This window comes from Lycorma delicatula, chromosome 8 (assembly GCF_047948215.1).
Source record: "Lycorma delicatula isolate Av1 chromosome 8, ASM4794821v1, whole genome shotgun sequence".
NCBI lineage: Eukaryota > Metazoa > Arthropoda > Insecta > Hemiptera > Fulgoridae > Lycorma > Lycorma delicatula.
The window spans coordinates 85,021,808-85,049,717 of NC_134462.1; the positions used below are offsets into that span (position 1 = coordinate 85,021,808).

The 27,910-nt window shown below is 29.9% G+C and overlaps 1 long non-coding RNA gene across 1 annotated transcript in view; it reads left to right on the forward strand.

Annotated features, from left to right (window-relative positions):
• The window catches only part of LOC142329368 (uncharacterized), a 533,988-nt gene that overhangs the window by 430,292 nt on the left and 75,786 nt on the right, over window positions 1–27,910 (forward strand). The gene's annotated exons all lie outside the window — the stretch shown is intronic.

The following is a 27,910-nucleotide window of genomic DNA, read 5'->3' on the forward strand; positions in this document are numbered from 1 at the left end:
AGACCTATAAGGAAGTCGTGTGGTGTCCACATCAGATTTTTACCGTAAGAAATTTGATCTAAGTTAAAAAACATAAAAATATTTGTTATACGCTAATTCTTAATTTGGTTGTGCCACTGCAAAAAGTAGAGATATACAAATCAATTGGGAAATGTATTATTTACTAGTTTTTTAGTTTATTAAAAAAATAATGACATTTTAGTTGAAGTTTTATTTACGTTTAAAATTTGAACAGATTTACAAAAAGCACGGCTCATATTAAAAAATCCTTGAATTTTCATATTAAATGTTAAATCAAGAAAAACGAGTAATCAGCGTCGTAATAAAAATAAGAAAAGACAATCTAGGAAAAATGAAAAGATATGTGCTTCAAGCGTCACCTAAGGATTCTGGAATATGGGATTATTTGTTGTTTTTTTCTTTTTTTTTACTATTGTCTTGATAAACATACAAACCTATGTAAAGAAACTGCTACTGAGCTGTAGATAAAAGACTGTTTGTAATGCCAGAATATGGACTTTTCGTAAGTTCCTACTTATTTTCTTGAATTCCCCTGCGAAAATATAATTTGATATATAATTAAGATTTAAGCAACAAATTATAGGTAGTGATGTCACCAGAAAAAATTTGAAAAATTCTTTCAAACTATCAATGCGGGCAATGAATAAAATCTTCCAATTAAGTTGGGTAGAGGAAACTTAGGACGGGTCCCTAGAGAAATATCCTCGGAAAAATTACTTTAAAAGAAAAATTTTTTTTTTCTAGTTTCGATTGAGCTAAGCTTGAATATGCATAAAAATTAAAACATTTCATAGAAGTCCAATTGACAACAACTATCGTCCTTATATCGAAGACTGTAAAAGATTAGTAGTTGTTAACCTTCAGTTACTCAGTTTTATGTATATCAGCCTGTATTATGAAACGAACGTTTATAAATTAGCTTGTATAACGAAATGTTTTATCTACTTTTTTCTCCCTATTTTTATATAAGTAGTAGCAATTCTAGTTGACTTCGGCCAAGCGCAAAGTCACTTTTTTCAGTCATGGGAATAAACAACAATAATCTTAATTTTAATCGTAAATTATTTGGTTTATCATTCAGTCAAATAAAATAGGATTTAATTAAATTTGAATTGGCTTATTAATAATAAAGTTTTAAATTATTACTAATTATTGTCTTTAATTGAGTTGTACTAGTTACATCGGTTGGCTCCGACCACTGAGCATAGTTTGCGGATATTCAACGATGAGGGTAACCGTTTATCGAGGCACTATGATTAAAAACTGTGAATATTATGCATAGCGGGTTGCATATAGCGCCTGGTTGTTTAACTTAACTGCTATGGGATTGTACTCATATTATTGGAGTACGTACTTAAGAAACCTTATTTATCTTCAATAGTTCAAGTAAATGCGGAATTTATAAAAATAAAATAAAAATTAATGGATAAATTGCCTATGTATAGCATAAATAGAAATATTTTCTACTTTCTGTTTCTCAAACAAAAGGATTATAAGAATAGATAACTAAAGAAAATTTTATTTATAATAATTGTAAATATTTCAAATTATTTTTTATGAAAAAGAATAAAAATTATAATATTGATGAGTTGTTCTAGACACGTTTTTTACTGGTATTACAATGTGGGTAAAAAGTTAATTTTATGAGATAAAGAATTTATTTTGCTGTCATTTTATTAAGTTTGGGTTTAGTTGTAATAATAATTAATTATAACAAAATAAGTGTATTTAAAAAGATATAAATATTATTGTCGCATCAACAATTAAAATCATCAGCGACTTATTAGTGAAATGTAACAGTACCAGTAAATGTGCAGTCTTGAAAAACAGGCTGACCATTCCTTAGAAGTGTGGTTAATTGAAATCCAACCATCAAAGGATGACCCACCGGGTTGGTCTAGTGATGAACGCGTCTTTGCAAATCAGCTGATTTCGAAGTCGAGAGTTCCAACGTTCAAATCCTAGTAAACGCAGTTACTTTTGTACGAATTTGAATACTAGATCGTGGATACCGATGTTCTTTGGTGGTTGGGTTTCAATTAACCACACATCTCAGAAATGGTTGACCTGCGACTGTACAAGACCATATTTCACTTACTCTCAAAAATATCATCCTCATTCATCTTCTGAAGTAATACCTGACGGTGATTCCCGGAGTTACAGGAAAAATACCATTAGGACACCGTTATCTACGGTCTAGTATTCAAATCTGAATAAAAACGACTACATTTGTTAAGGTTTAAACCTGAGATCGCTCGACTTCGAAATAAGTTGATTTACAACAACGAGTTTACCACTAGACCTACCCGGTGCGTTGATTATTATTTGATATAATTATTAAATGTTTAAAATACTTTTTTATTATTTCTTATTAAATACTTTTATTACAAAACTAGCAGACCCGGCAATGCTTCGCTATTGCTAGATTTGAGTGTATATTTTATATATATATATATATATATATATATATATATATATATATATATGTAGATTAAATGAACACAATTGAAAGTGTGATAAAACATTAACAAAATGAACATTACGGAACTTCGCAAAATTGAACCTTTCTCCCTTCCCCCTTTCCTTTTTCCTCCATTTTCCTTTTCTATTTTCATTTTTACCGTAATCCCTTTCTTCCATCTCTCCCTTCTTTTTCCCATTTCCACCCCTCTCCCTTCTTTTTCCCATTTCCACCCCTCTCCCTTATTTTTCCCATTTCCACCCCTCTCCCTTTGTTTCCCTTGTTTGTCTTTTCACCTTCCTCTTTTCCCCTTTCCATTTCATGTTTTTCCTTTTTCCCGTTTTCCTCTTTTTTCTTTTTTCCATTTTCCCTTTTAACCTTCTTCCCTTTTACCTTTTTCGATTTTTCCCTTTTTCCCCCGCGTGTAAATCGGTCCAGTAGTTTTTTAGTCTGTAGCGGACACACATATCAGACACATTGAAATGGAATCGTAAAATATTTAGTATTGCGTGTGTTGCTTTTACGTCTAACAAATAGCGCTGTTTAAAAAGAAAAATGTTTTTACCTGTCACAGTTGTGATGCCTTAGGTATATAAAACACTCCCATATTCGAATGCAACGTTGTGTCAAAATTTTAAAGGAATCTGTGAAGAACTTTCGGAGATTCTTAACAAACGAATATTTACATTTTTATTTATATAAGATAGATAATAAACTCTTATTATTTTTCAAATGTTATGATTTTACGGAATTTAAAAAAAAGGTTTTTAAAAGTGTTTTTTTTTTTTTTAGTATATTCTTAAATAAAAGTCATAGAGATCGTGTTTTATTTCATTTCAGAAATTCCATAGATAAAAAATAAGTTAATAAATTGTACATATACAAACTAATGAGTTTTATAAATAATAAATTACATTAAAACAACTTTGTATTCATCTCGTATTTAATTCATGAAATTTGGCACAAATTAAAAGCCAAATTCTTCCTGATAGATATTGATTTGAATCACCGACAAAGACCAGTATTAAAAAAATAATTGAAATATGTACAATTGTTTTTTAAATGGTTAACTATATGCGCCATCTTGAAAATTATTGATTATGTAATAATAAATTTTACGCAGAGTCAATCTAATTTAGTTAGCGGTGACAATTCGTGGCGTGTATTTTCAGATAGGCTCAATCGGCTTTTCGCACTAAAAAGGATTTTAGAGCCTGATATGCTGATTTGTAATTTATTGCTATAAACGTGTTTTTATAGTTTAAGTTATAACATGAGTACTTCATTGCCATAAATATATAACATTAAAATTATAGTCATCGTTAGAAATAAATTTATTTTTCTTGTAGAACAGAATTTTTAGAATACAACATTTATTACCGTTTTCATATATCCAGAATTTTTAGTATTCATAAATATTAACGCTTTTCCTATTTTTATGTAATTTTATTTTTCTTAAAATAAAGTGCATTGAATTTTTTTTTTTGGTTAAATAATATTTAATGTTTTTGTTACTTTTTTGGATGCTCTTAATATACTACAGAAAAAATATATTGCTTGTAGAAAAAAAAAAAGACTTTACCGGATTTTTATATTCGTACGTTTTAAAATGAAATTTATGTTAAAATTTTGCGCACTTTATTCCTATGTGTTGGCGTCTAATTTTATGTATTTTCGAAATTATTTATTCCGTTGATTAATAAATTTTGTAGTGTTGGATTCCTTTTCTATTAAGGGAATTGATTCTATTACTTTTTTGGTAAAACATCGGTTATGAAAAAAAAAATTTAGAAAGCAGTTCTAGTTGAAGATATATAACTTTTTGTTGATCCAGTCTGTTAATTTGATTTTTATTTTTTCTAACTTAAACAGTCATCACTTAGTGTGTGCTAAATTAGGCGCTACGGATTGCAAGGAATCATTGTATACAATGTATCGTGTTTCTCACAGAAAAGCTACTTATTCGATACTAATTTTTACCTTATTAACAAGCAGGAAAATTTGTTAATCGGTAAAAAATGGGATATTTTTGTTATTTCGCGACGTTTCATGACCCAGGGATCCCAAAAAAAGTGGGGGTAATATTTGTACGGTTGTTGGCGTGTTTGAAGTTTAATAACTTTTGACTGGATAAACCGATTTTGTAGAACTTTGGCGCAGAGATTCCTATATATGGGGTAATTTATTGGTAAAAGCTTAGGGACAATATCTCCAGGGAGTGAGGTAGATAATTCCTTTGGAGTCAATTTTCTAAAAATTTTGCAACATATCGCCATTTTATATTAAGTTCATTCAGTACATGCCTACATGCTTATCTTAACATTTTAAAAGGAATTTGCCCCCAAATTAGCCCCCTTTCCCCAAAAATCGATTAAAGCTATCTTTTATTTATTGAATATTTTTAACCAGATTTCTTTTGTCATCTTAGGCATACAGATAGTCTATCAGGGGTCGGCAACCTTTTGAGTCGGAAGTGTAAAAAATTACAATTTACAAAATTTCAAACTTTTTAAAGAGCCACAAAATTTTATTTCAGTTTTTAAAGAGCCACAAATATTTTTCGAAAGTAGGTTTATTAAATAACAATTTATAGGTACTTGTACTTATAATTATTATTTTAACGCTAATTTTAAAATAATAAAAGTTATAAAATAGGTTAATAATGAAATAGGTAATTTATTAAATATATATTTTAATAAAAACACTTTCGCGGTAATATCCAACAGTATAGTACATTGTTTCTTTTTTGACAATTCTTATCGACTTCAAAAAAGTAGTTGGGTATCTTATTTGGAAAAAAATATGTATAATATGTATTTTAAAAATATAATACTTATTATGTTACCTACCTTTACTTCGGTTTTTTTATTATTATTATATATATGTACATACATAACTTTGAGACGATAATTCGCTTCTAACTCTTTTACTTAAAACAACAAACTGTACGTCATAGCCAAAGCACTTATGAAGACGCCAAATTGTCTTGCGTCGAAAGCGAATTAAAACCTACATAGAAACATCCGAGGATGGGGTCATTCGAGAACTTCTGACGGACTGACGACAGTGACGACGCGTGTCACGGGGGAGGGGTGCGGTGAAAAGCGAGTACAAGTGGCAAAGAGATAGAATCGGTGCCTAATCCTCGTTAATCGATTCAGAACGATTTTTAAATGTTTTTTGTAATAAAATAAATAATATTGGCGTATGCAACTAAAGAGGCGCAGCTTAACATCCAAAGAGCCGCATGGGGCTCGCGAGCCGCAGGTTGCCGAACCCGGCACCCTGCGGCTATTTTTTTAGGCTAGTTAGTATTTTTTTGGGGTTACTTAGACTCTAAGTGACCCAAAAAAATACTTTGACGGCTATATTTGGAGTGAGGGAACCGATAAAGTTTAAAAATATTGATTTTTGAATTAAAAATTTTTTTAGTTATTTAAACTTTTATTATTATTATTATTTTTCCACTATGTACGAATAAATAACCACTGCCAGGAAAGTATTACAGATTTGTTGTCTGTTTTTTTATACATAAATTTAAAGTATTCAGGTATCATTCGGGAAAAAAGTAAAATATTGATTTTTAGAAATTTTTTATTTTGACCCATCCACTAATTACTTACAGGATCATTTGGTTTAACAAAGTATTACTTCACGTTATCTGTGGATAGGAGGGTTCCAAACATCTTATTTGTAGAAGTTTTTTTGCAAAAAAAAAATAAAATAAAGCATGTAATTAATTTCATTTACTTATTAAATTAATAATTAATTTTCAGATATATAAGTAAATTTAATAAAATCAACTTATAAATTTGGCTTAAAAATCCTTTCTTTGATTGAACATGTATCTACAGATTCAGATAGGATAAGGTATTTTATCCCACCTGTTGTGCTCGCCCCCTTCTCTTGTTGTGTATTACATGTATATTATCAAAAAAAATAAAAACCAAAATTTCTATTTTAATATTTTTATATCTGTAAAAAAACAAAAAAACCTAGATTCTTGTTATTTAAAAAATATCATTAATTTTAAAATTATTCTCTTATTTAATGGTTGATAAATAAGTAAATCATTCATTATTATGGGCCAAGAATATCTTCCTTTTATATCTTTCTTTTTTATATTATTATTATTTAAAAACACGGTTAAAAAAATGTTTAAAAAGAAAGAAGATTAATTCATTGGTGCGTAGAATCGTTTATTATTGTAATTTATTAGACAGGCAAAACATTAGACTAGAAAAAATTGAATTAACAAAAATATACTTTTTTTATAATTGTACTTGTATAGATTTAATTATAAAAAAATCAAAATCTCTACACATTATATTTGCATTACAGCAAACAATAATTATTTGAAAATTTAAAAATAATTTTTTTTTTCTTTTTGCTGTGCACACATTTTTCTTTCCTATTTACTTTTTTATTTTATTCTTGAAATAAATTATATATTAAAACTTTTAGCTAAGTTCTGAAGCCAAAAAACAGTCACATATTTTTGCTTCCATAATTTATGAGCATCCCCTTGGTGTTTGAGTAAAATATGTATGTTACAATATTTTTGGATTTCTTTACGTAGTGTTTCTCTTGATTAATCTCATTTATATTTAAGAATTCTAATGAACTTTCTGTTATTAAGTATAAGTTGATACTCTTGAAGCGATCTCTTTTTTGTAATTGTCATATTTACGACCTACATTTTGTAGCACATATTATTTATTTTTCCTAGCGAGTAGAACCAATGTATATAATGAATTTTTTCCTGAGGAAGGACTATGTATTAATTTATTGCTTTACATTATCTGTCACACCGTTTCTTATAACTGTGAACCCATGTAAAACAACCGATGTATACGTGGGACTAATTAGGGTTGCTTTCTTTGAAAGTAACATTGTTAATTATATAGTCAGTAGTTACGGTGAACAAAGAGAAGGCGTCGTTTGCAGGGTTGAATATCAACCTTTCACGGGGCTTGGCATTTCAATCCGTAGCACTATATTTGGATCGGAAGCTACTTCGTGCTTCATTCTCCTTTGTGAGCCTGGCGTTTGATGTTTTTGTATTTGTAGACCGATCCGACATATTTAGGAGATCGTTCAGAAAGTAATAACTGTTTCCCCCTGAGCTACCCCGGAGTGTGGTACTGCAGCATCCCACTCTTTAGACCATTCATCACGCATATGAAAAAATTGGCAAAAACATCAAATTTTTAATTTGAAGCTATGATTTTCACATAATCTTTACATATCACCATCAAAGCTTGTTCTTAAATCCATTCTGAGATACCGTCCTAAAATTGTTTTTTTTTTTACATTTTAGTGCGTTTAATTTAAGAGTGGCGTTTTAAAAGTTTTTTTAGGTATTTTTTTATTTATTTGTGTGATTGTATTTCTTCATAAAATAATAAACTATATCAAAAAAAGAGGCACCGGAATGTACCGATCACTAGCGGAAAATCCCGATTCGTTATTATCAGTTTGTAGAGTTGAATTTCTAATTTAACTTTCGTTATATTAATTTTCATCTTTCAACAAAAAAATATTTTTACAGAAAAAGTAATCAGTTTTGGACACCTAATAATCCATTCCGAGACGCCGTCCCTCAGGGCAACCCGCCCGGAGGGCCTACCTGTGGAGGAGTGCCGTAGGCACGCCCTGCAGCCTTCTAACTTCAAGCAATTATCAAATCGTGGTACTACTTTTTGTATGCCGTCGTCAAAGAAGTATGCCGTTAGTCTATTAAGCCACTCATGAAAAGCTGTCTTGGCGTCGTCGTCACTTTTATAGCGGTTTCGGTCGAGAAACTCCTTCAATTTTGTAAACAGGTTGAAATCGCTTGGAGCAAGATTTGGACTGTACTGCGGATGATCAAAAACATTCAATTTAAAAGTTTCTAGAAGTCAAAGTTTTTTTTTTGCGACAACACACTTCTCGAGGCAAAAGACCATTCATTATACCGTCACCGTATTCGGCATCAATTTGAAGACGAATTTTCACAGAAAGAATTCAAAAAAGATATGATCGATCGTACCTCGCAATCGGCAGATTTTCTATTTTTTTATTCATTATAAACATACGCAAATTCCAACCCCCCCCACCATTCCAATTCGTGCTACGTATAACACTCAGTGTTATACGTAGCACGAAATTTTGTACAGCATTAGGAGAACTACAATTGAGACCAGCCCGCTTTGGTCGATTGTTGTGTATGAAGCTGCGGGCATGCGTTGCGCAAACGGTTTTTACTTTCTGAATTACCTTACTACGTACATATTTGTTTTTGGTACTGCACAATAGTTATTAAGAAAAAAGGTAAAAGTTTCCCTTCTGTTTTTAATACATGTGCGTATGAAAGAATGTTCCATTGCTTTATGTGTGTGTTTTTACTTCCTTGTACGAAGTAAAGGATGTATTATGATGGCAAGTAGTGAAAGGAAGTATTGTGAAAAATTTCGGTTTCCAGATTTCAACAGAAATATCCATTTTGACCATACCTGAATCGATTTTGACGTCTGTACGTACGTTAGTACGTATCTCGCATAACTAAAAAAAGATTATCTGTAGGATGTTGAAATTTTGGATTTAGGACTATTGTTACATCTCCTCTTTTGATTGCAATTGACTAGGCCAAAAGTATCCAAAAAAAGCCTAAAATCCAAAAAAAATTGATTTTGGATTGTTTCAAAGCCCTCATTGAGAGCTTTTCAACGATATATCATGAGAGGTAGTTATTTTCATTGGTTCCAGAGTTATAGTCAAATAAAAGTTTAAGGAAATATTTGGGTCTTACAAGGGGAAGGCGCATTGGTTGGAATCCGATTTCACGTTTTTTTTTTTTTTTTACCTTCTTTTTACTTTAAATATATTGATCTATTAATAATTTATTAACCTCTGATTGTAAAAATTACCATAAATAATTATTCAATAATAACAGTAAAATAAGAGAATTTATTAATGAAATATAATTTTATGTACTTTTCATTTAAAAGTGTGTGTATTTGTAATTTAATAGGCGTTCAAGGAAGTCATGTGGTGTCCTCATCAGTTTTTTGTTTAATTTTTACCTATTTTTAAAATATTACTACATTTCTTTTTCTTATTACTTGCCCAAAAGTGAAGTTAAAGGATGAGCTTAAATTTGTTTTAAAAAAAATAAGATTATCTTATTACTGTATTTGTAATGTGACGATATAATTTTAAAATTTGATTCCCTTGTTTCATCTTTTAATTTAAAATATCTTTTTGTCTGTTTTAATGTGTCAACGTATTTTTTTTTTTTTTTTTTAATTTGATCTACATTTCAAAAAATAAAATAATATCGATCGTAACATTAGTAATTAAACCGATTACCTTGTGATATTCGGTAATACTTTACACCTTATCACAGCTAAAGTAACTGTGTAATAGGGTCTGTTTTTTCATAAATAATTCTTTGTTAAAGTATATTTTGTGAGGATAAATGAGATGGTTATTTGCTACACCGACCTTTTTGAATATAAAATTGCGTACTTCATTCGTTATTCCACTTTTTAGGTATGCTGTTCTATGTATGTGCATATCATTCGTTATTTTTACTTGCCGAAAGATAGTTAATTAATCATTCTACTTTGTTAGTTATATTTCTCTAATAATCTTAAATGAGCTAGAATATTTCAATTCTTAATTAAATTTGGTTTTTGTTTATTTTTTTTTTCTTTTTGTTTCATGTATTTTTTAGTAATACATAAAACGAAAATAAAATCGGATGAAAAGTTATCAACGAAGTAAAAAGATAGAAATCGGTCTATCCGTGACTTTATGCGATATTTCTAATTTTACATAAAGAACAATTTGTTATTAGATATTTAAGATTAAACGTGTATATATTTAAAATTCTTTACTCTTATCTTTATCTGTTTTAACATATTTTCTTTTTAATAATTAAATTTCCCTTCCCGCATTTTATATACATAAATTAATTTTACAAACGTGAAATTTTTCTAAAATACTAAAATCCATGTCGCTTGTCACCTTATCTTCATAATGCTAATGACAGTAAGTTTTGAGTAATACATTTCGTGTAATATCTCGGAAATATTCATAAAATAACTAACGTTATAAAGTATTCTTATTCAAAGAATGGAACCCATCGGGTTTGATGAGCTAATCCATTCAACCGTTCAAGTCAGGAACGGGTAGTCGTAGTACTATACAGTTAAAAATAAATTGCCCCAAGATTCGCCTGGGTGAATCAAGGGAAACCGTTCTAAAACTTTGAACAGAGCATATTAAAATACAGTTAATATAAAATAAAAAATAGTAAAATTTAATGTCCATAATAATGATTTAAAATAGAAGCTACGTGAAATAATAGTAAATAAAATTCGCAATGATACTAAATAAATAAAAAAGTACTTATACAATACATCGGTCAAAGGTATGTAAAAGCCTGTCTAAGATATAAATGATATTAACTGTAGAATCATGTTATAAACAAGTTTTGATGCTTTAGTATCTTTTATTGGGTTCGAATACTGGTACCATGACATTTTTCATACGCCACAAAATTTTCAATCTGTATTCTCACGCTCAAGGTTTGAATTTTTTGAAAAATTAATCGTAAAAAAAATACACTACAGCGGTAGCGTCGAATTAAAATTATTTTTGTACAGCTGCTTATTAAGATTCTGTGTTCAACTTATTTATGTACATAGTTTACGTCATAGTTATTTCCTCTTCTTTAAAGGTATTCAATTAATAACAAGGTTCTGAGGTGGGTAGAATAAAAATGTACTTTTGTAGGACATATTCTGTACTTCGGTACAATTGACATTCCGATCAGCAATGATTCGTCTGATTCTGTGTAAAAACTAACGAAAACAATTTTAATCTTCAGTTTTCCTAGTAAGCTTGACGTGGAACGCTTATTATATTGGAAATTGTTAGACCAATTTCGTGATTGGCGTATATCTCGCGTCAAGGCGCCAAACATAAATGCATAAATTTTATTCTATAGAGGTAACATACTTTGTGATTAAATAAGGTGTTATTTTTTATTGAAACTTGGTTGTATTAATGTAGTCTCTCGCTTATACCCGGAAGGTTCGTTCTAGACCCTAATATCAATTCTGGATGGCATTTTTCATTCCCTATAAAATTCTTCTGCGATAATTATAATTGTTGGGCTTAAGCTTCTTACCATTACCAAATTAATAAATTATAGATAATACAATCAGTATCTCCTCCGTTATTCAAGAGTTTTGAGTATTTAAATTAGCAAAACGTTCAAAAATATTGTTTTTCTCGTTATCTTGAATGAAATGTTTTTAGTATTTAAAATATTTAAATATTCTATTTAATTTTACGGGAAAGTATGTTTAATGAGTAATTTATAAACTAGAATTAAACATTTAAAACACTATATTTTTTAAAAAATTTCTTTCTACATTTGAAAACAGATAAATAAATTTATTAACTTAAAAAATAAATTTTGTAGGAAGCAAATCTTATAATCCTCTTCGTTATTCGAGTACATTGTTAAGTCATCATATACGGTTATCTGACCTGAGGGAGCACCCTTGCTATGTACAGTCTATTTCAAACTAAACTTTTAACATCCTAATATATCGCACTTCCTTTTAGACGGTTTATATTCATTCGGACTTTCGGTTTTTGCACCTTCTATTGATCCTTCCAGCGCCGATTTTATCCTTAATTTTTCTCCTCTTTTGATTTACCCTAGCCGGTTAAATATTCCGTATCGATTAAGTTTCTATTCTCATCCGCTCTCCTCATTTCTTCAATTTCTCACACTATCCATTTCGGCCGCTCGTCCACTGGAAGAGACTGCGAGTGGCTACATCACGCGAGTACATTTGTAGTAGCGGGTTTGATCCCGATGCAAATAGCGCTACGGAATCGCGTCCATTGAAAGCGACCTTGAGCGGCCGACTACGCGCGACAGCTGGTTGCAATAGGCAACAAGCAATAGACCCCCTCGAATTGGGATTTGCCTTTTCGTAGTCGGTAGTGCACCGCGGTTCGTCCAAACTGTTTTTAATCGTCCGTCTGTGGTCATATATAATTTTATTTATTTAAATCATATTATTTTATTATTGTTTATACGTATTTGACATGGATATTGATAGTGAAAAATTGACCAGTGCGATTTATAAATAATTATCTCTATCATTCTCGAGATGTAGATGAGTGATCAATGTATGGGAGGAGGTCAATAATATTTTCAACGCCTTAAAAAAACTACAAGTCTAAAAAAAAATTTGCGCAGTTCTGCGCAAGAAGACCTACTTTTCGTTATTGTTTCCACGTTCCAATGTGCAGCATTATAACATACCCTGCTTCTAACTTGTCCCGCTCAAATATTTTCAGCCTTAAATTGAGCAATACTCATTATAACTCATTGAGCGTAACTCATTAACGACTCAACCAATATACACATGCACTACTTTAGATACACTATTATAGCACCATTAAATTTCAATGAAATTGATGTAGTTTTGGAAATTGTTGAGCAATAATATTTTAAACATAGGCCTAATTATATATGCACGGAAATCCGAATTTAAGTGAATGGTATTTTCGTATACTCCAAAATGTAAAGAAAACTCATTTTCATCGCTCCACTGCCACCATGCGACCAAAAGTAATACCGTACTTTTCTTCGAAAAGTCGGTAAAAAAAAGCTACAGACACCGATACTATATACTATGAAAGCTTTGTACAAACCCCAACTGACAGTCGCGCAAACTAGCCTACGAAGAACTACCCCTGTCTCTCTACTCGTACGAATCAAAGTAGGCTGTAGTCGCACTATCTTTTTGTCACTCGCAGTCTATTCCAGTGGACAAGCAGCCTTAATCTTCTCTAATCTCCTCCATATTCATCTTTCAAATGGCTGCAAACTTTTCTTTCCTCTATATTTTCACGTCTAAACGCACACTCAAACGTTATACTTCGCGAGACGCTTTTTCAACTCTGTCTTATTACTTAATTCCTTTCTGCACGTCCTTACCCGTTGTTATTCTTGTTTTTATTTCGTATTTACATTCAAAAATCCTCTTCTAACGTCGTTCTTACGTACCTTTACTAATTAATTTTTCAGTTCTTTTTCTTTTGTAGAAATATTTATCGTGTTTTATTGTTTTCTACCCTCATTACGTCTGTTACTTTCATTCCGTATTTTTTCATCGTGTACTAATCTTGAAATCATCTGTTGAATATTTTGTGGTTAATCTCTTAAAAAAAAGTTTATCATCTATGAACTTTACACGGTTTATTCTCCTTCCTCATACACTGATTCCTTTGTTTCTTCCTAAAGGTTTTTTGTCATCGTGCGTATAAATATTAAAAAAATAAAATTAACGAGGCAGCATTCTCGTATTATTTTTTTCTCTAGATCGAACAACTCGGTTTAAACATCGTTTTATTTTCATAGTCGTTTCTGTTTCAGGTACAGTTCTGTAGTTACTGTAAAATAGTACGTATACTATTGGGTAAAAGTAGACGACATGAATCCTTCTCATTATTCAGAGGCCTTAAGCGTCATATCTATTTCTATAGAATACTAATGACGTATTATGAAGGCTGTAAACAGGATAGGATCCTTGGTACTTTGGTTACGAGACCTTTGCGGCAAACCGATAGAGTAGTTCCTCTTAGGCCAAGAATCGAGTTATTTAAACGTTTTTATTCATACTTAGGTCTAAAATTATTTAATCGTTTACCAAGGGAATTTAAATCCACAGAAGACTAAAGGTTTTCAGTATCAATTTATGATTTGTTGTTGTCTATTGAAGATGTAGAGAGTTTTTAATTGATTGCCCTGTGATTGTGGGTGGAATCGATGTCTCTCATATTCTTATTTTTGTTATCATTATTTTTCTTTCAATTTTTTATCTACGGTTAATTTCATTTTTAATTTTATCACTGTATTCTTGTATTGTGTTTATGGTTTTAATTTATTTAATCTGTATGTATGTATGTATGTAAAATTTCAGGTAGTGACAAGATTATATAATCTTGTCACTACCTGAAATTTTAGTACTGCAAGACTTGTATCGTGTAATTATTTTTTAAATTCACTTGGAAATCCACACTTGACCATTATTCAATAAATGGTTATTTATTATTTTACTCACTAAAAATAATTGGATGGTAATCTCCAATACAGCTATTACTATAGGGGGTACCTAATTCCACAAGATTATGTAACAATTATTTACTTTTATTATTTTATATTGTCTGATTGTATGTCTATAAGCTTATGTCTTAAGGATTTAACTGAGAATTAACTGTAAATTTACTGAAGAATTTAACTGTAAATAATTTTATTTTCATTTGTAATCTGTTTATTTTGTGGAATAAAGATTATTGTTATTTATTATTATTTTATATATAATTATATATATATACATATAATTATACTATATATATATATATATATATATATATATATATATATATATATATATAATCGTGCAGGTGGGAGATATATATATCCCACCTGCTTTGTTTAAAATTATGTTATTGATAATTTTTTTAAAGTTAGTATTATTTTACTAATGTAGTTAGATGTTTTATAAACAAACAAACCGTGAAAGAAATAAAACAGAAACCGGCGTGAGAAAAAAATTACAAAGACAATAGGTATACTGTTTTTAAGATATTGAAATAAGAAAGGTAATAATAATGAATACTTTTATCGATGTTATGTTTTTTCTGTGATCGGTTGGTTACTTTACCGTGTGCATTTACATATAAGATGCACTGAAGCAAGTACAGGAAGTTACTTTCAGAACGTAGCACCTCATATTTTGACATGATAATAACATCTATTAGCTAGCTAATAATACATTAGTTTGCTACTGTATATTGCCGACATAATTCTCTACTTTTACTAAATAATTCAATATTTTATATTAGACAGAAAGAACACACATACACTCACACAAAATCAGTGTTGTAAGCCATCGTTGTAAGTGCTTTGTTTTTTCTATCGGTCGATTCTACGGCTTTAGTTACCTTTGTGTTGTGAATGTTTCGTACCGGGTATCAGATATGTTGTAGTAAAATAGGATGTAATGAATAGTATATATTCTGTATTGTGTATCGAATTTTTTCTTTTTAATGAACTTTAATGTTATTTTACAAACAGCGTGGAAGTAATCTAAAATGACATAAGTATAATGCTCATTGTTATTATTACGGGTATTTTAATACCTTCTTAGTTGTTTTTAATTTAAATAGATATTTCCAATACAAAAGATTTTAATGATTAGTGGTGAAGATGGTAAAATATATTCTCACAGCTGTGTTTCGTTTCTGTACATCGCATTTCGTATCCTATTAGGAATCTCTTCATTCTGGTGGACTTTATTTTGTTTCCTGCAATAACGTTTTATGTAATTTTCGCTATATAATTACTGCTATTTTTGATATTAATTTAGAATACCTTATGGCAAAAAAAATTGAAGGAAAAAATTTAGAAATTTTACACCCGAGAAATTCGCAACGACTGAACAATGTTTAGAAGCAAATCATAATATAAATCTATTAGAAACTGTGGATTTTAAAAATATTTACGAAAAGGTTCCTACGAAAGTAGTCTATCTTTGTATATGAAACACAAGATAGCCGGCCAGCCGGATGAAGTTATCTTATCTGTTAAACACTACGTACGCACGGAGCTCTTGCGAATACACGCATGCCTGGCCGGTTGATTCCCAGAGAACAGCCGACGGAACAGAACACAAGTATGTCGGGGATGTTTTATTCCCTCTACTTATTTCAGAATCTCGACATTATTGTTTTTTTTTTTTTTTTTTTTTACTGGATCTTTCTAATTGGGTGCCCGGTATTTATTTTTACTTACGGGTACTTATGTATATTAATATTTTTTTTTTAAGAGGATGAAGTTTAGGATTGCGTTCCGAACCTTTTTTTAGATCGTGAGTATAATTAAAAAATTTAATTAAGGTTATTTCATACCCTGTGAGAGTTATACAAACATTTGGGTCTTTTTCCCGGCGCGATTTCACTTTCGGTGTTAGTTTTTTCGTTCTAGCAGGAGTATGCTTGGTAGTTGATTACACAAAACCAAGCATGTTTTCTGTAGGTTGTAACGCACTCCCTTCGCGGAGAGAAACGTACACGGTGTCTTCCATTTAATGAACAGCCGACCCGATCCTATTGCCTCCGATCAACTGTCGATTGTATGCAACAAAGAAAAAAGATCGGGTTTTACAGTCGTTTTTAATATCGATATCGAATCTCGTGCCTACTTAATTGTCATTAATCTTGACTAAATCGATAGATGACGATTTCGCACCGGCGTCGTGAATGGCTGTATACATTTAGGCGATATTTCAGACAGGGATCAAATTATATATGGTGGAAAAATATTTTTTTTTGTTTTAACGTCTGCTACCTCTTGTTCGGACTTAGGTTTCTTTAATTTTTAAATACTTTTTACATATTTATGTTTTCTTATTATCGTTTAAATGTTGGAGCTTTAATGTATTTAATAGGAATTTTAAATGTAAATATCTTCGGCTTCGGTCGGATTCATTCGGATATTTACAGTATACTCGGCTGCTTTCGTATGTATTCGACTGCTGACGATTCAGCGGCTCCTTAAAGATCATTCGGCTCCTTTCGGATGCACTCGACTCCTGACGAGGCAGCGGCTCCAGCAATATTATTTAAGCAAGTCCATCGTCATTATTGTCGTCATTCATTATTCAGTCTTCAGTTGTTACTCTTGTTCAGTTCCAGCCAGTCGCCTACAAAATGCAATCGCATTCAGTAACAGTTCCAGTACATAATTCAATTATAATAAACATTTAATAATATATAAAAAATTCATTTAATATTTCAAGTATATTAAACATACAAAAATATACTCAAATATAATAAAGAATTGATAATAACATCAACTTATGACTTCAATTATTTAAGAATCAGCGCCTATTTGTTCGTACACTATCTATGTAGTGAGTGTACCTTTTTGTGGTTTTTTTTTTTTTTTTTTTTAATGTGCCAGAGGAAGTACTGGAATCTCCAGGCCAGGATATGTCGTTAGAACCCGTATGATTACTTTGATTGTATTAAGAAACTGATTTAATTAGTTAGAATTGTAATTTCTAGTAATTAATTAAAACCCAATAAAAGAAAAATATGTTGACCAGTTTATATCGAAGAGTCGTTATCGTTAAATTTTATCTAGTTCATACCAAATTTTCAACCTTTCATACGAGAAAGGTAAGGGTAAGCGGTAACCGTCAGGTTCCCTAAACTGGGGTATAAAGTGTTAAAAGAGAAATTCTACGTTAAGATCTGTTTACATGATACAGTTAGAGTACTGTTGTTCCGTAACGGGGCGCATAATTTTTTTGCGATGTGTTATATTATTGAAATTTGTCTCTATTAATTATTTTATTAATAATTAGCTTTACAAAATTGTATTACAATTCCTTTTTTCTCATAAAAAAAAATTATTTTTCAATAAATTTTATTTGCATAGGTATTATCTACAATTAGGTACTGAATACTGTAAAAGAAGAAATTACCGAAAAATTTGGACTTTTTATTATATATAAAGTCTTACTATTATATATAGTAAGATTCACACGGCTTGGCGCTACAAACATCTCAGATATAATTATTGGCCTAGTCCATCATCTTAATATTAGATTTGCCTTGAAAAAAGAATGTCTCTTCTGTTTGAATAAATAAATTAATTTGTGATTTATTTTACAGTTATTTACATAAACGTTACCATTAATTTGGTAGCTTTATCTAATATTGAATGTAACTTATTATTATAAATAATATACGAGTATTATAAATGAAAAACGTTTGTTAATTTAATTCACGGGCTTATAAATAACCATTATTTTCTTCTTATTTTAAATTAAAGAAGCGTGTAAGAAATTTAATTTCTTATTTTATTTACGACTTTTACGTGATTTTGCATTTCGTTATATTTTATTGTTATTGTTTGTCGCGTTTTTCGTTTTTGTCTAATTTTAAAATGTTATTAATATTGATAATTCAAGAATTACTCTATAACGATGAAATACAAAGGTAATTTTATAGAAAATTAATAGTTTTACTTGTAACTATTATATTATGCAGTGTGGTTGCGTTTGTGTTTATATAAAATTGTAAAGTCATCAAGTACGTTAACCAGTCAATCAGTCCAGTTAAGTTAGTCTATAAAAGGTGTGTGTGTATGTATGTGTATGCGCGTGAATTGCTGGTGTTTTGTATGTGTGTAAAGGATACATTATGATACTCTTTATTATGCAACACGTTCCATATCCGAAACAATATGTCGATCGTCGAACCCGTCTTATTATATAAATCAATCAATTCGTTGAACTTATAAGAGTTTATTTTTATTTTTCCTTTCTATTTTTTTATTTATTTTTATTTCCTTTTTTCTTTCCTGAATGAATACAATACATTTAAAATTATAAATACTAATCGACGATTGATTCGATTGTATTATTATTGTTGTTTCGTTATTGTTATTATTTTTTTTTTTATTATTCTCTATTTGTTATTGTGTTTGAAAATTGATTTTATGTTTCATTTATTTATTATTCTTTTAAATTAATCTATAGATAGTGCCCTATGAAATTAATTATGTACATTCAAATTTACATAAGACATGTCGACTATATAAATTTTAATAAATTTCCTTTTACCTCTTATATTCCAACGTTAGTCTACTATTTTTATTATGAGTTTCTTCATTATTTATACCGTTATATTTTTTTAGGTTTTTAACTTTATTTACGTTAGAAATAAATGAAATATTGTTAAAAGATGTTTTAATTTTGTTAAGCTTTATTATAAATACCGACATTTCGTTTACGACGCCTTGACTATTTTCGTAGTCAGAAACGTACTATACATTCGATTAACGAATAGACGCTTCACGAAAGCAAGTTTAAACTCGCTCATCATTGTGACCCACAGAATGAGCGATAAAAAATGCACCTGTACAAAGTCAACTGTCTATTGTCGACTAAACTGAGCGTAACTGAAGAACGACTCAACCGATCTTCACAGGCACAATTAAGATACGTTACTACAACATGTCTTAATTTCAATGAAATTGGTGTAGTAGTTCTGGAGATTTTCGAGTCAAAAATTATACGTAGACTTGTATATATACAGGATACCCTTAAAAACCCACCGGGTTGGTCTAGTGGTGAACGCGTCTTCCCAAATCAGCTGATTTGGAAGTCGAGAATTCCAGCGTTCAAGTCCTGGTAAAGTCAGGATTTGAATACTAGATCGTGGACACCAGTGTTCTTTGGTGGTTGGGTTTCAATTAACCACACATCTGAGAAATAGTTGACCTGAGACTGTACAAGACCACACTTCATTTTTACTCATACATATCATCATCTGAAGTATTTTCTGAACGGTAATTAGGGGAGGCTAAACAGCAAAAAGAAAGGATGTTTTTAGAAACAGCAGGCCAAACTCTAGGAAGTGACTCTACTTAACATATGGAAGAAAAAATATCCTGTAGACATAAGTCCGAAAACGCTTATTTTTCTCTCTCCGCCATTTTGTGTTATTTAAGAAAAAAATTATTTTTAATGAACGGTTGGGGATAACGCAATACAATTTTGCACTTTATTTTAAACAATACCCTTAGTTTACATATTTCAAAATGGCGGTCGTTTCAATTTTTCTACCCTAAATATGTTTTATTTTCTCATTTTTGATAAAATTATTTTTATGATTTGCTCGGAAATATTGAAAATGTTTTCAATATTGAATAGAATTTTAAGCCACTTCAATGGATTGTTGTTTTTTTTTTTAGATACGGATTTCCAATCTTTGTTAGACATTTTTTTGTATGTTACTCATTGAGAGAATATGCGATATGAAGAAGGAACAAAACTGTAAAAAATATTTTCCTATGAACTTTACTGAATTTTTACTTATTATACTCCTTTGGGTTAAAATATGGTACCTGAAGGAACAAACGGAATTCAGTTTGATTTTTACTAAGTAATATTTAAAAAAATAATAGATTATTATATTAATTTAGAAAATATAAAATTAAATAATAGATGAAATAATTTATTTTTTTTTTAGTTTGCAGATATAAAAAATTAATACAACCTCTATAATTTAATAGCAGTTCAAGCAAGAGTAATGGCGTTTCTATTATTACTTTAATCGGGGCATAGTTAATTTATTAGTTATTTTGTTATTTTTTTATCGGATGTACGATTTCAAGATGCCGACCGGAAGTAAATTCGAATGGTACATTTAGTTTCCGCAGAACGTTTCTTTTTATGTATGTTCTTGTATATATTAACAGTTTGCATAATCAGTATATATATATATGTGTGTGTGTGTGTGTGTGTGTATTTTGGGTTTTTTTCACTCGGTATGCCCTTAGATATTAACGCGCCTACCCTACCATGTAGCCTACAAATAGCTTACAATAATAAAGTACTTACGTAAAGTGACGAAACAGTATTAATTGATGTAACGCTTAATGATCGTAGGACTATATTTAGCGTTTTTAAAATATAACTCGGTTATACAAATTTATTTAATGTATTATAATTGGTACGTAACACGTATCTTCACCTATTATCTGTCTGTATGTCTTGTTAATAATATTAAAACATTATCTAATGTTAGATCTTTTTCTCGCCATTATATTCAAATAAAGTAAAACCGTTTAAACACGGTGATGTAAAGCGAAGCGCCTATCTCTAGAGGATAAATAGTCATCCATGTTTGCTAATAGCTTTTACTTAAATTATTTCCTGGCGTTTACTGTTTTGTAGATACATCTTATATATATATAAAAGTACTTTATTCATATTATTTAAATGTTTTCTGTACTCAACAACATATTGTATTAAAATAGTTTTTTTTATATACAGTTTTTTATTATTTTTTAATGAATAATATGTTAGCTTTTTTATTGTATCTACTATTTTATTAACACTTATTATTTATGCTAGCTACACTATTTATTATTTATGCAACATATATCTTTTTTTTTTTTTTTTTTTTATTTATTCTGTTTGAAACAATTTTAAAACGTTATTATATCGTGATTTATTATGTTTCTCCCTTCCTTTTTTCTATTATTATTATTGTATTAGGAAGCAAATATAAATTTCTATTTATGTTGTGTTTAATTATTACGGTATTTTAAATTACCATGTACATATTTATATATAATGTCTTCACCAGGAACAGATTTAAGTCTTTTATTTGCCGTTTATATTTTATTACTATTTTTTAATCGATTTTGCTAAACGTTAGTCATTAAATAAATCATCTTTTTATTACTTAACAAACAAAATGGCTACTCTAACAAAATAAAATTAGTTTTCAGTAGTTAAGAAAATTTTATTTTACTGGAAATAATTTACCATTAGCGATACAGTAAGCTGAAATCAATACTGTTTATTACTTTAAATTTATCTTATAATAAAAACATAACATTCATTCACAGCTAAAGATTCAAAGACAACTTAATAATTATTACAAACAGCATTTCTAAATAAAGTACTTCGGCTTTGATAAATTTCTTGATTTTTTTTAAGTTCGGGTTTTTACCTCTTTTTTGAAATTCTCTAAAAAGTTCATGTAACAAAGGTTTTGCCGCCACTCCTGAAGTTAGTATTACTAATAAATATTACTATCGGCAATTATTGTTAATTTTTGTATTTTAAACTTTCGTGTAAAGTTGACCGAAATTAAGTAAAGGTAAAGGTATAAGCCCTTCTACAAGTATAATGAATGATGTTAATCCACTCATTAAAAAAACTCTTCAGTAGATGATTTTTACTTGTACGAAGTAAAGGAAGTATGGAGATCAGGAAAAATTTCGGTTTTCAGATTTCACCGGATATAGCCATTTTGACCTTAATACATTTTGACTATTTTCAATGTGACGTTTGTACGTACGTGCGTACAGACGTCACGTCTGAACTGTTTTAACATCTAATCCAGCCTGTTAGGACTGTTTTAACATCTAGTTGTGCACCTCATCCCCCCTCTTTTTGATTGCAATCGACTGAACCAAAAGTGTTCAAAAAAACCCAAAATCCCCCAAAAAATGGTTTTGGACTTTTTTTAACTGCAGTCGTAAGCCCTCATTGAGAGCTTTTCAACGATATAAGTAAATTTTCATTGGTTCCAGAGTTATAGCCAAATGAAATATTTGGATCTTATAAGGGGAAGGTACATCGGTTCGAATCAGACTTCTTCTCCTTTTTTTTAAATATAAATATATTAATAATTATTATTATATATTTATTAATAATTATTAACCTCTGATTGTAAAAAAAAAATACGATAAATAATATTTCAATAATAATAGTAAATACATACAAAAAAAAGTGAAAAAGTATCAGAAGTTACTAATGAAATAAAATTTTGTGTATTTTTAAAAATGTCTATACGTAATTTAATAGGCGTACAAGGAGGTCATCTGGTGTCCCCATCAGATTTTTTTATTTACAAAAATCCATACTTTCACTTTTTAATATTAATTAATAACTGTTCTTTTAATAATACTAAATATTAATTTAAGATCTTTAAAATAAAATAAAGGTTTTCTTTTACATTTATTTAAATTTATAAAGAGTTTGTACTCAGGCGCCACAGTGAAGATGGTCAGTGGCGAAAAATTTTTTAAATACTGATTTAGGAGTTCGACAAGGTTATCCGTTGTCACCTGTGTTATTTAATTTATGTTTTGGCGAACTAGTCTATCATTGGAAACAGCAAGTGTCACTGGGAATTTTGCTTCAGAATATTTGTATTAATGTATTAATTTTTGCTCATAATTTGATTTTATTTTAAGCGAGAATGAAAATGATCTGCAGTTAGTCTATGTAAATTCAGTAAGGTAGTTAAAGGTTGTAATCCCCAATTGTTTGTTAAGAAATCGAAGATAATGGCTTTTAATGGTAAGAATCTATTAAATCAAAAATTATATTTGAAAATGAAGTTCTTGATAAAAGTCGCCCCTTAAATTCCTAGTTTGTTACCTACGTTATGATAGAGATAACGGCATTAAAATTTTAAACTAATCTGTTTAGGTCGGTGTGTAGTATTTTAAGAAGAAATCTAAAAAATAAGGCAAGAAATGACAGCCAGCTAAATTCGTTTATAACAACGGTCTGCTCTTCGCCAATAGCAGTTAAAATAAAAATGTAAGCGCATACAACAGTAAACAAACAAACCGACTCACCATCCTCTTTTATGGGCAGTGATAAGTAAGGATGACACTTTGAAATATAATCTTTTAAGGAAATGAATTATAATTCTAGTATAGAATAATTTACTTAACTTTGATGAAAAAAGTTAAATAAATTATTTTTTTCTAAAATTGTTCTCGGCGAAATTTATATTAGTCATTAATTGAAAACTAAGGGTTTTCAGCACATATTTGTGTGAAGCTTCAGTGACTCACGAATATGTTCAAGGTTGGCGGTAAAAGCTTGTACATCACTCTGTGCTTTATCTGTCTTCTCAATTCGATACTGATGTCCAAATTTTGCTACAAATTTGATTTTTTTAACATGTTTCCCTTAAAGTTATTAAACATTTAATTTCAATAGCCTCAATTTTTCATATCGGTGTCGTCATAATTATAAATAGTTTTATTTATTGATCTTTGGAGCCATTCCAAAAGCTCATTTCATCGTCCGATTAAACGATCTGGAAATTATCAATAATTTAATTATACGCTTACAGTGTTTTTATAATGACACGAATTCCTATTGCAAAACTGCTCTATTCATATCTAGAACATTAAGATGCGGGATAACGGCGTATATTTTTAACAATTTTTAATATCTGTTTGCAGTGTAGGTGTCAGTTATGTCATTACACCTTTCAAAACGAAACTGGAATTGTATTTCGAAAGGCCATCATTATGTTACTGTGCAACAAAAATAAGTGCTGTGTATTAATATAGCATTATATATATATAAAAGAACATGTCGTGAGTGATTCATTATCAACACCCAGCAAAAGATAAATTAATATAAATTTGTAAACAAGTTCTTCATACGGTGTAAGTGCAAATTATTTTTTGAAATTGCTAGTTTAAAGGGTTAAAATGGTGTAATAATAAAATTAACTGTTTTCGTAATTTCTCTGTAACAAATGAAGGTAACAGCTAAATGAAGGGTGTGTGTAGTCTTTTTGCGAATATCGAAAAATGAATTGCTAGATTTTTCAAAATTCGATCGTGAGACTTATGAAAAAAAATTTGAAAATGATTGCAAATTTTCCTTATTTTCGACTGAATAAACGTGATATTCACTTGAATTGCAAATATTCTTCAGATAAATATCTAAAAACCATTTTAGATTTTTTAAGAGTGCGACGATGAATAAAAGACATTAGAAAAAAATTGACCGCGATGGGAAACCCGAGTAACCACATAGCGCAGGCGAAGCCGGTGTTTGTATGTATGTATGTATGTATATATATTGTGCTTTTTTCTCTTTTTACTTCCTTGTAAATAAAAGAAGTGTTGTGATCGCGAAAAATTTCGGTTTTCAGATTTCAACAGAAATATCCATTTTTATCACTTGACTAGTTTCGGCGTGACGACTGTACGTACGTATGTACGTATCTCGCATAACTAAAAAACGATTAGCCGTAGGATGTTGAAATTTTGGATTTAGAACTGGTGTAACATCTAGTTGTCCACTTTACCTTTTGATTGCATACGACTGGACCAAAAGGGTCCAAAAAATGCCCAATATCCAAACAGTTTGGATTACGGACTTTTACTTAACTGAAGTCAAAAGCCTCATTGAGAGCGTTTCAACGATATCTCATAATTGGTACTTATTTTCGTCGGTTCCAGAGTTATAGCCAAATAACATTTTTAATTAACGATATATTTGGATCCTTTTTTTTAACTTTTTTTTAATTTAAATATATTGATTTATTAATAATTATTAATCTCAGATTGTAAAAAAACTTTTTTACAATAAATAATAATTCAATAATAATAAAAAAATATATATATGAAAAAATATCAGAAGTTATTATTGAAATAAAATTTTATGTACTTTTAAAAAAAATTGTATATATAATTTAATAGGCGTACAAGGAAGTCATGTGGTGACCACGTCAATTTTTTTTTATTTTGGAGTAGTACAAAATCAGCCGTTCCATAAAATGTCTTCTGACAATCAAACACGTGACACTCTTCTTAGAACAGAATGATTAAATGTGTTTTTTAATAACGCGCGTATATGTGAGTGTAAGTAAACGCACACTGCTCATTTGTTGGCGTACACATATGAATGTAACGTGTGTGCACACAACACACATGTTATTCGTAGTCCGTATTTATATACGGTCTGCGAATAAATTATCTTGCTTTTATTCTGTGTACATTGAAATCTTATTTAAAATATTCATTTTGACGTAAATGTACGAGTTTATTTAAAAAAATAATGTTTTATTTTATTTAAAGTATTAAAATAGATATAATTTTTTTTTTAAATCCTAACAGAAATAACACAGAAGATAAAATCTTTTTTACAATATATATTCTCTCCAAACCACCAGCCTAGTTGTATTATTATTTTTATTATTATCGTTTGTTGTTACTGCAGTCTATTCTGACAAAGTAGAATTCATTTTCGTGTCGATATCATCTCCAGAATTTTACTATACAATTATCATAAATTGTTTTATAAATTAAATATATATGTTTATCCTATTTATCAGTTTCTATAATATCTATACTTTTCGCTTATGTTATTTTAATAAAAACGCTACAAGGCGTTGTTGAATGATTTATTACACGTCAATGTTTTTTATTCAATATTTTATGCTATTCAAAGAGTGAAAGAATTGTGATATAGGTTAATAAAAAAATAGAGATAACATTCGTTTTTATCAATACTTTTATGATTTAAAACGTAAATATATAAAACATTTATTCCTAGTTCGCAGCGTTTTGATGCGATAAATTTTTTCCGAATAACTGTCCTCATTAATTCGCTCGTTTTGATCCAGAAGTGTGAACGCGTACATATCCAGAGAAAATAATCTAAATATACATCCCATCCGATCGGTTTTTTCATCGCTAGGAAAAACGATTTCATTGACGCTATGTTCATATCGGTTCAAAAAATTAACGTTAATTTACACCTTCCTTAGTTCAAATCGTACCGACCGCTAGATTTAATTTGATTGACCTAAAAAATAGCAGTAGTAGTCGATTAGAGCTCATTTACATATCTTCCCACGAAATTCTGGAGCTGGGCCAGGGTTTTCTTAAGAAAGACTAAACTTGTTTCAGGTTGCTCTTTAGAATATTGAGAAAAAATATGACCCTACATTTAATTATGTGTCTTAAAGGAAGGCACTGTCACAGATTTTGTAAGTACAGTACTATTGTGTTACTATTTAAAGCCTTACTGTATCGTATTATATACGAGGACAATTTTTAATGTTAAAATAGTACGCATATGTTACAGAGTTGACGCTTTGAAATGCAACCTAGTCAGGGACGTACCTTAACTTAGCTGTGACACAATCAGTTAGCTTCAAGCCTTTGACATGAACTGACGACATTTTTCAATAGAATTTCATTCATCAATACCATCGATTGAAATGTGGGATCGCCGGTTTGTTTTTTAAATGGAATAACATCCGCCCTGCTAAAATTTATCGATAGCTAATTGAAGTAGTAGAGAAACTGGATGATTGAGTAAGATCTGGACCCCTATTTGACATCATCAATATTTTTTGGGATTGGAATGGGACTCTTCTGATTGTTCATCTGTCTCGAGGATAAACCATCAAATTAGAAATGCAATGGTAAAACGTTACGGCCCACTATATTGAATCATCGGCGTGGCCCGTTTACTACGGGAATGTGTCTGTTTTACAAGAATGTCCGATTCCACGTTCCTCAAAAAACGGCGTAGCACTTGCAAAAGTTTAAATGGCACGTATTAGATTATCTGAACAATCTGCTGCCATATGAGTATCATTTTTCGTAATTATAAGAATTTTAGAGCGGAAGACACTTGCAGATCTATTACGACGTCCGTTAAACTGATCGTTTTAAAGAAAATGCGGCACAGTTCTTCAACGAGGGGTTCGTCAAGATCGTTTCCCGATCTCAGAAGTATTTATTTGTCAATAACGATTGCGCTGAAAAATAGTTTTAACATTTTTTTCTTCAATTATTTGATGACTGGCTTGATGCAGGTCTCCAAGATTCCCTATCTAGTAACAGTCGATTCATTTCTGTATACCCCGTACATCCTACATCCCTAACAATTTGTTTTTACATATTCCAAACGTTCCCTGTTTGCACAATTTTTCTTTTCTACATATCCCTCCAATATTAAAGCGACTATTCCAGGATGCCTTAATGTGTGG